This window comes from Dromaius novaehollandiae, chromosome 32, assembly GCF_036370855.1.
Source record: "Dromaius novaehollandiae isolate bDroNov1 chromosome 32, bDroNov1.hap1, whole genome shotgun sequence".
NCBI lineage: Eukaryota > Metazoa > Chordata > Aves > Casuariiformes > Dromaiidae > Dromaius > Dromaius novaehollandiae.
In genome coordinates, this window is record NC_088131.1 from 2,017,795 (window position 1) to 2,025,644 (window position 7,850).

Genomic DNA, 7,850 nt, shown 5'->3' on the forward strand with positions numbered 1-7,850 from the left:
GAAGTGCATCAGTGCTGCCTGCCCAGCCATTCCTGGATCCAACCCTGTGCTCCTCATGGGGCTCCGAGCTGGCAGTGCTGCTCAGCAGAGCAAGTGGGCTGTGGTGCCCTGGGGCCACAGGGTGACTCCTCACTGGTCGTAGTTTTGCGTGTTGGATGCAGACCCAGCTGGATGGGCATCATTGCACCTGGTAATCCCCTACCGAGGCATCTCTTGCCCTATGGCCATGGATGATGCTCTGAGCAATCACAGGGTATTTCAAATGGCTCAGGCTGTGTTCAGGCGTGTCGCAAGATCCGGCCCATGGCTTCTCATCGAAGGTGACATGGACCACTCTGCAGGATCCCTTCCCTGGGCCTCCGCAGTCCCCGCTGCCTCTTGTGGGATTGCAGAGCTCTCACTAGCCTGCACATTCACTGCTTTAGCCCTTTCCCTCTGGATGACTCCACTGGATTTTGTGAAGCTCCATTCACTGCCCACCCCTAAGCACACGGTGCCCTTGGGGATGCCCTGTGCTCTCCTGATGGATCCATACTCCCTTCGAGAAGGACAGGCACTGGTGTCCAGCCATGTCATATGGGAGATACCACTTGACCATTCACCATCTCCAGAAGCACTGGGCACCCACAAGTGAGAGCTGAATCCAGCCCTCATTCCCTAACACATCACCTCTAAGCTCATTGCCTTGAGCCCAGGGAGAGCCCTGGAAAAGCAACAGGCCCTTTCAGGGGGAAAGTCCTTGAGCACATCCTTGGCTCCAGCTTTTGAAGGAGAGCCAAACCTTCAAGCACTGCACTGAGGAAATCCCCTTTTATTGCAGAGAGGACACCTGTGACACTGTGACACACATTTACAGAGGACCTCTGGGTCAGGCAGACTGGGTTCATGGCTGTAAGGAAGTGGGATGAATTCCAACACTTCTGCACAAACATGATGATCACAGCAAGAATGCCCAAAGCACAAGACTTGTCTGAGGTACTTAGAAACCACTTGTGAAGAGGGATGGGCAGCTCATTGCTGCTGCACTAAAAGCAGGTGAATCAGTTTCTTCAGGGCATCCCTGAGCTCCCTGTTCCTCATGCTGTAGATGACAGGGTTCACTGCTGGAGGCACCACCGAGTACAGAACTGCCACCACCAGATCCAGAGGTGAGAAGGAGATGGAGGAGGGCTTCAGGTGGGCAAATATGATAGTGCTGACAAACAGGGAGACCACGGCCAGGTGAGGGAGGCACATGGAGAGGGCTTTGTGCTGTCCCTGCTCAGAGGGGATCCTCAGCACAGCAGTGAAGATCTGCACATAGGACACCACAATGAAGATGAAACACCCAAAGCCTAAACAGATACTAACCACAAGCACCCCAGGTTCCCTGAGGTAGGAGTCAGAGCAGGAGAGCTTGAGGATCTGGGGAACTTCACAGAAGAACTGGCCCAGGGCATTGCCATGGCAGAATGTTACTCCAAATGTGTTCCCAGTGTGCAGCACCGCACTGAGAAAACCACTGGCCCAGGCAGCTGCTGCCATTTTGACACACACTCTGATGCCCATGATGGTCCCATAGTGCAGGGGTTTACATATGGCAACATAGTGATCATAGGCCATGACTGTGAGAAGAGAATACTCAGCCAAAACAAAAAAGGCAAGAAAAAAGACCTGTGCAGCACATCCTGAGTAGGAAATGGCCCTGGTGTCCCACAGGGAATTGGCCATGGATTTGGGGACAGTGGTGGAGATGGTGCCAAGGTCAAGGAGGGAGAGGTTGAGGAGGAAGAAGTACATGGGGCTGTGGAGGCGGTGGTCGCAGGCTACGGCTGTGATGATGAGGATGTTGCCCAGGAGGGCAGCCAGGTAGATGTGTCAGCCTTGCTTGCAGTGGCCATGAAACAGTGGAGTTCCAGATCCTGAGCGATATGAGGAGGAAGAGTAGCAGAGCCCACACTCTGGATGTCAGAGGAGCAGACTTGGACCTACTGGTAGAGGGATCCTGTGGTAGGTAGGTCTGAAGGACAGAAGAACTCAAGAAAGGTGGCAGGTCTTTAAGGACAGCATCCTCTAAGCTCAAGAATGGCCCATACTGATGTGCAGGAGAGCAAGCAGACATCTCAGGAGACAGAGTGGCTGAACAGGGAACTCACAACTGAACAACAGGACAAAAAGGCAGCACAGGGATGGGGAACAGAAAGCAGGGAGAGGCTGCAAAGCAGGAAGTGAGAAATGTTGTCCAGGGAAGTAGGGAAGCTGTTAGGAAAACCTAAGCGCCTTTAGGACTGAGGCTACAAGGAATGTCAAGGGCAAAAAGATGATCTGCTATTGCTTCAGTAACACTGAAAGCCTGAAGAAGGATAACGTGGTCCCATTCCTGACTGGGGCAGGCAATCTGGTAACAGCAGAGGTAGATGGGTCTGGGGAACTCAATCCCTTGGCTTCAGCCCCCACCAGCAAGGTCTCCCAGGCCATTGTGCCTAGAGTCAGGAGTCCTGAGGAGAAAAACAACCAGCAGGGCCTGAGGACTAAGGCAGGAATTATTGGTACGTGTACAGGATTGGATGGGGTGCAGCTGAGGATGCTGAGAGAGCTGGCCTCTATCTAGCAAGGCCACTCTCTGTCATCTTGGAAAGCTGTGGAGACTCAGGGAGGACCCAATGACTGCAGAAGGGCAAATGTTACATCCCTCTTCCACAAAGGCCACAAGCACAACCTGGGCAACTACAGGCCGTTCAGACTCACTTTGATGAGGACAGTGTCATGCAGCGAGCCCCCTCTGATCACATTTCCAGGTAAAGGAAGGAGAATGAGGTGCCTGGGAAGAGTCAGCACAGATTTCCTGAGGGGAAATCATGCCTCACCAACGTGATGGCTTTCTATGTTAAAAGAACTCTATTTATGGACGAACAGAGAGCAGTGAACGTCAGTTACCTCAACTTTCGGAAGGCTTTTGACACTTTCTCCCACAGTATACTTGCACACAAACTAGGCCTCTATGGTCTGAGTGGCTGGACAAGCAAATGGTCAAAGAACTGCCATCATAGTTGGATGATGGGGCTCCTCTCGCTGCTGAAACAGTGCTGATTAGGGGGGGGTCTGGACTATCTCGGGGTCCAGATTATATTCCCTTTGTCTGGACCTTGGGAAATAACACCTACTATCACTGCTGGGGCAGTACTGATTTGTCAGGGCCTTGAGAGACAAGGGCAGGACCCGAAGAATGAAGACACATCCACCAGCAGAAACCGCAACAGTAAACAACCTACCGAGGCACCCAATAGGGAGCAGGAGACCCCAGACCTAAATATTACTATTGGTCCAAACTACTGTGTGAAGGGTGGAGAGCTTAGATTGGAAAGTATCATTGCCCAGGGATTTCTTTGTTCGGGGTCCCTCTTCGGAGGCACCCAGCCTGAGCTGTAATTCGAACGGAGTCAGCAGAACATCATTTGACTTGGACTGGTGGTAGCCAGCTCTTTCTCTCCTTTTCCAGCTTTCTCTGTCTTTTCCCCTTACCCTTGTTCCCCTCTTCCCTTCGCCTCTCCTTCGCCTTTCCCCACCTTTCCTCCCCACTTTGTGGAAAATAATGTTAAACGGTTGTACGATATTTGACCGGTTTTAGCGTCTTAATCACGTCCTTGGGATCGTAACGAAACCCCCCCGATATTGGATCGGGACAAGGGATGGGGTTGGATTTTAAATTCTGCACCCCGATTGCTACATGAGCAAACTGTAAACCCTGACTGATAAAGAGTGAGCCCCACAAAAGAAAGGAATAACCCGTAACTCCTGGGTGAGAGACCCTCAGCAGCAAGCTAAACAATCAACCTTAAGTGAAAAATTCCAAACCCTCAGCTTTAAGCAACAAGCACCAAAGCACCCAAAGCTGTTTCCAGAGCATGGAAACAGTCAAGAGAAGCCAAGGAGTTTTGCCCGCAGCTTAGGAAGCTTTCCCTTCCTTTAGAAGTACAGCAGAACAGGAAGACAAGCACCAGAATTGCATTACAGTTGCTGTTTAGAGGCTTGGTTTTAGCCACCATTCAAATGTGAGCATGTGCAAGCGTCACTCCACAGGACTGCACTAAGCTGCACTTGCACTGAACCTACCTGAAAGCCTGCAAGCACTAATTCATCTCCGGGTCAGGCAATTAGTATGTTTGGTCCTCTCAGCTCCGTGGGCAAACGGCCACAGTGACCACGGCTAGGGGACGAACGCCTCGCACCTCCCAGCCCCACTCGCGTACGATGCAGCCCAGGACTTAGCCGTGTCCACGCCGCAAGTCAGAGCTCATCCTCCACAGCCGGCCGCACATCTCCGCAGAGCTCCCAGCTGCGATGAGGCTCCTTCGACTGCCCGACTGGGCTTCAGCACCTGCAAAGAGGCCAGAGCGGTTACTGAGAGGCCAGGCAACTGCACAGCCCTCCTACTAGAACTGCTCCCTAGTCCAAGGCCCGTGATTGTTCCCACAGTCATGACCGACCCTCCCGTGCTGCTTCAGTCACCCTCTCTGGCACTGCTTCATCGCAAAGATGTCAGAGCGGCTCTCACGCACAGGCAGGCTCGCTCAGGCACCCGGCCACCTCCAGCCTTCGCTAGATGGTCCTCTGCAGGGAAACTGCCTCTGACGGACACTCTCAGAAAGCACTGTCCAGCCAAGGCAGGATAAAAACTGAGGCCTCCAAAAACTCCAAACTCCAGAGAGACAGAGCTGACGGGTTATGGTAGGTTGTGGTTTTGCTGTGTACTCTGGCGCTGTTGCTCGTACACACGTAACCCCATTTCTCTGCTATAGCAAAGTTACTTTTGTAGCTGGCTCCTAAAAGGAACCGTAACTTGCGACAGCAAAAATCCCGTCTGACGGCAGTGGTAACCGGTAGCTCTTCGTGGCAGCATATAGTCGTTGCCCGAAGTTCCGAACACCTAGGATTAACACAATCCATAAATACAAAAATACTGCCGCTACAGAGTGTAAAGCCAAGCCAAGATTTCTGCAACCGAAAAAGAAAAACCTCTTTGTGTCTGACAGAACGAGCCGTACGCACCAGCGCCTGTAGCTCAAGGCTAGCGACCCCTCCCGGGCGACGCTCTTCTGGCAGGCTGCGGATCCGAACTCCTCCCGTCCTGCCTAAGAGTCTCCGCTGGGACACGACGACTTTGCCAGCCAGCGCCTGTTGATGGAGGCAGAGTAAAATCCATCGCCCTGCAAAAGTACAGAGCAAAGAAAGAAGAAAAAAAAAAATCAAAGCTCTGCAGAAAATCGTAAGAATCCAAAGCTGTCTGCAAGCACAAAAGCGGATCTAATACGCACACGAGCAAGGTAAACGAGAATACACGAGCCACGAATACCACTTCCCCCAGCCCCTGGTTTGGAAGCTACGGTGACAGTCGGGCTTGCCGTGACAGGGAAGTTAGACTAAGCAGCTGCTAGAGATTAATCTTTCAGAAACCTTCTGCGTCCGCATTTCTGGCACAACCGTGCTCTGCCCCTCCATCCATTCAGGCACACGCCAGAAGATCCACTGCTTGTAACACTTGCACAGTAACCACCCCTCTGCCCCCGCTCGTTAAGATCAGCGCCCGCTGTGCCACTTGGATAGAGGATACTCTGCTGTCTCTTCATTTCCCTGACGTTACTACTTTAGAAGGAACTGAACAGATTGGATTGCCCCTGTGCGATCAAAGCTAAAAGTCTCAAAGACGCTTATCAGCCCAGATTGCTGCTAAACAGTCTTTCTCACAGCCAGAGAATTTTTGTTCTGGCCCCAAAGGGGACGTAAGGGTGAGGCTACTGGCACTCACTTTCCTTTACCGCCATTTTCTAGCGGTGCTGCTCCCACGGAGTCAGCAGATGTGGAAAGCATTACCGAAAAAGGCTTTCCTTGTCCTGGGAATTTGAGGGCAGCAGGTTTTACAGCCACTTCTCCCAGTTCAGTGAAAGCAGCGTCACGTTCCGTGTCCCAGCTCCATTCATGACTCCCTCTCAGTACTTTCCACCACGGTCTGCTGATACCGGCAAAGCCACGTTAACACTGCTGGAGGAAATTAAATCTTCCTAAAATTGCTCCAAGTTGGAACTGATGAGAAGGAGCCTTAATTCCACAAGGCTTTAACCCTTCTTCTATCCACCGTCTTCCTGTTTCCCCAAATACCATTGCCAGCTAACTAACCCGGGGCTCGCACTCATCGAGCCTTCCTGAAATTGATCTCTTAGTTTTACACTTCAGACACTTCTCTCTCACTCGCTTCCTCTTCAGTAAATCTGGTCACTTGACTACCAGTCCCCTAAGACAATAATTTGCTGTCTTGCAGCTCTTAAAAGTATGATGCTTCACAGACACGTAAAGTCACACGCAGAGATGAATGTACGCAGCATACGTCTCGTAACGCGTACAGACCTTCCATTATATGTTGGTGATCTATTATTCGAATCACTATTAACAGCGATCCTTCCTCGCCAGGAGGAACGGGCTTTCCCTTCTTCTAGCAGAGGGAGACAGCTTTCACTTGGCTCCATTTGATTTTATTACTTCAGCTTGCTTATATTCATATATAGTCTCTTCAACTTCAGCCATGGCAATTAATCTAAACAAGTAAGTATTACATCTTTTCCTTTCCATAGCTGCATGTATGATAACAAAACAAAAGAGAAACAGCAAAAGCAAAGCTAAGGCAGATACAGGTAACAGCAGCCACAGGGTAGGAATGGGTTACTTAGTCCTCAGCGCTGCCTCGGGGAGGCCGAAATAATGACTAACAGTCATTATCGATAGTTACCTTAGTTACCCGTGCCAGAACGCCACCTCCTGTAGCAGTTCCTGGTGATATCGAGGGTCCACTGCATTTTGGCTTCCTTGTTTCATCCCGTCCCTTCGGTATTAATCACAAGAAAATGCTTGTCCGTCTCTTCTCTTTGTCAGCATTTGCTGTCCTTGGTGCCATCTCTGTAAGAAAGCGATAAACTCGCGTTTTACTTTCAGGGAAACACTTAGGTTTACGCATGATCTTTTTCTCTTTACCCTGTTTTCTCCCCCCCCTCCTTTTTTTTTCCTTCTTTCCCTTAAAGGAAAGATGTTAATACGGCACGTTACATCATACGTTACAGGGTAAACAGTCTGGAAACGTTACATACAGCAATTAGGGCTAGGTTATTAGGCAGGCGGGCACGTCGCCTAATACTTACCTAACGCCATCTTCCATGAAACCTTATTTTTATTCTGCTTCGGTATTACTGTGACTGTTCTCAAACCCTTGTAGACGCGCACTTAACCGACAACACTCTCGATCTTTAACTACGTGGAAGAACGATAGCCCTTGATTTGCCCGTCTCCGTTTCAAACCTATTACCTTTTCGAGACAGCGCCTAGATTCCTCTTACGCTCGGATGCTGGCCTCACAGGCGACGACCAAAACAAACAACCGGATCCCCAGGTCTCGCTGCTTCTCTTCGAGATGTCCCCCTTCGGTGGACTACCCTGCCAAACAAACCAAAAAGACTGCCGAGGCCGCGAGGGTATCAGGTGTTTGCACCACTTCTCCGAGGCTTTCGGGGTGATTGACGTAACCGCTTCGCTTCACGTTACTCACAGCTACCTTCATCGAGTACTTAGGGCTAAACCTGTTCCTATCTGCAGAGGGGCTTGTTGCTTGTTTAAACTTGACATATAGTCCACAACCTGCTCTGCGTGCTCCCTAGTCCCTTCTGCTTTTGCAACACTTGTGGTAATTCAAGGTGGTAATTAAGAGTCCCCATTGTCCCACAGGCTGGAGCAAGACATTGCTGTTGCTCTGAGGAGGTGCCTAAAAGCCACGCTGTTTTCTGTAGCGTCACTGGGGCTTCCCAGAGCCCATTGCTGTTCTCTTTGGC

General features: G+C 50.8%; 1 long non-coding RNA gene across 1 annotated transcript; it reads right to left on the reverse strand.

Annotated features, from left to right (window-relative positions):
- Positions 1–1,715: 1,715 nt before the first annotated feature.
- LOC135324568 (uncharacterized) lies at positions 1,716–7,488 on the reverse strand. The gene is made up of 4 exons (XR_010385894.1): positions 7,331–7,488; positions 6,761–6,927; positions 5,029–5,186; positions 1,716–4,357 (listed from the first exon to the last, which is right to left on the reverse strand). It is a non-coding gene; the product is annotated as an uncharacterized LOC135324568 (long non-coding RNA).
- Between the last annotated feature and the right edge of the window lie 362 nt (positions 7,489–7,850).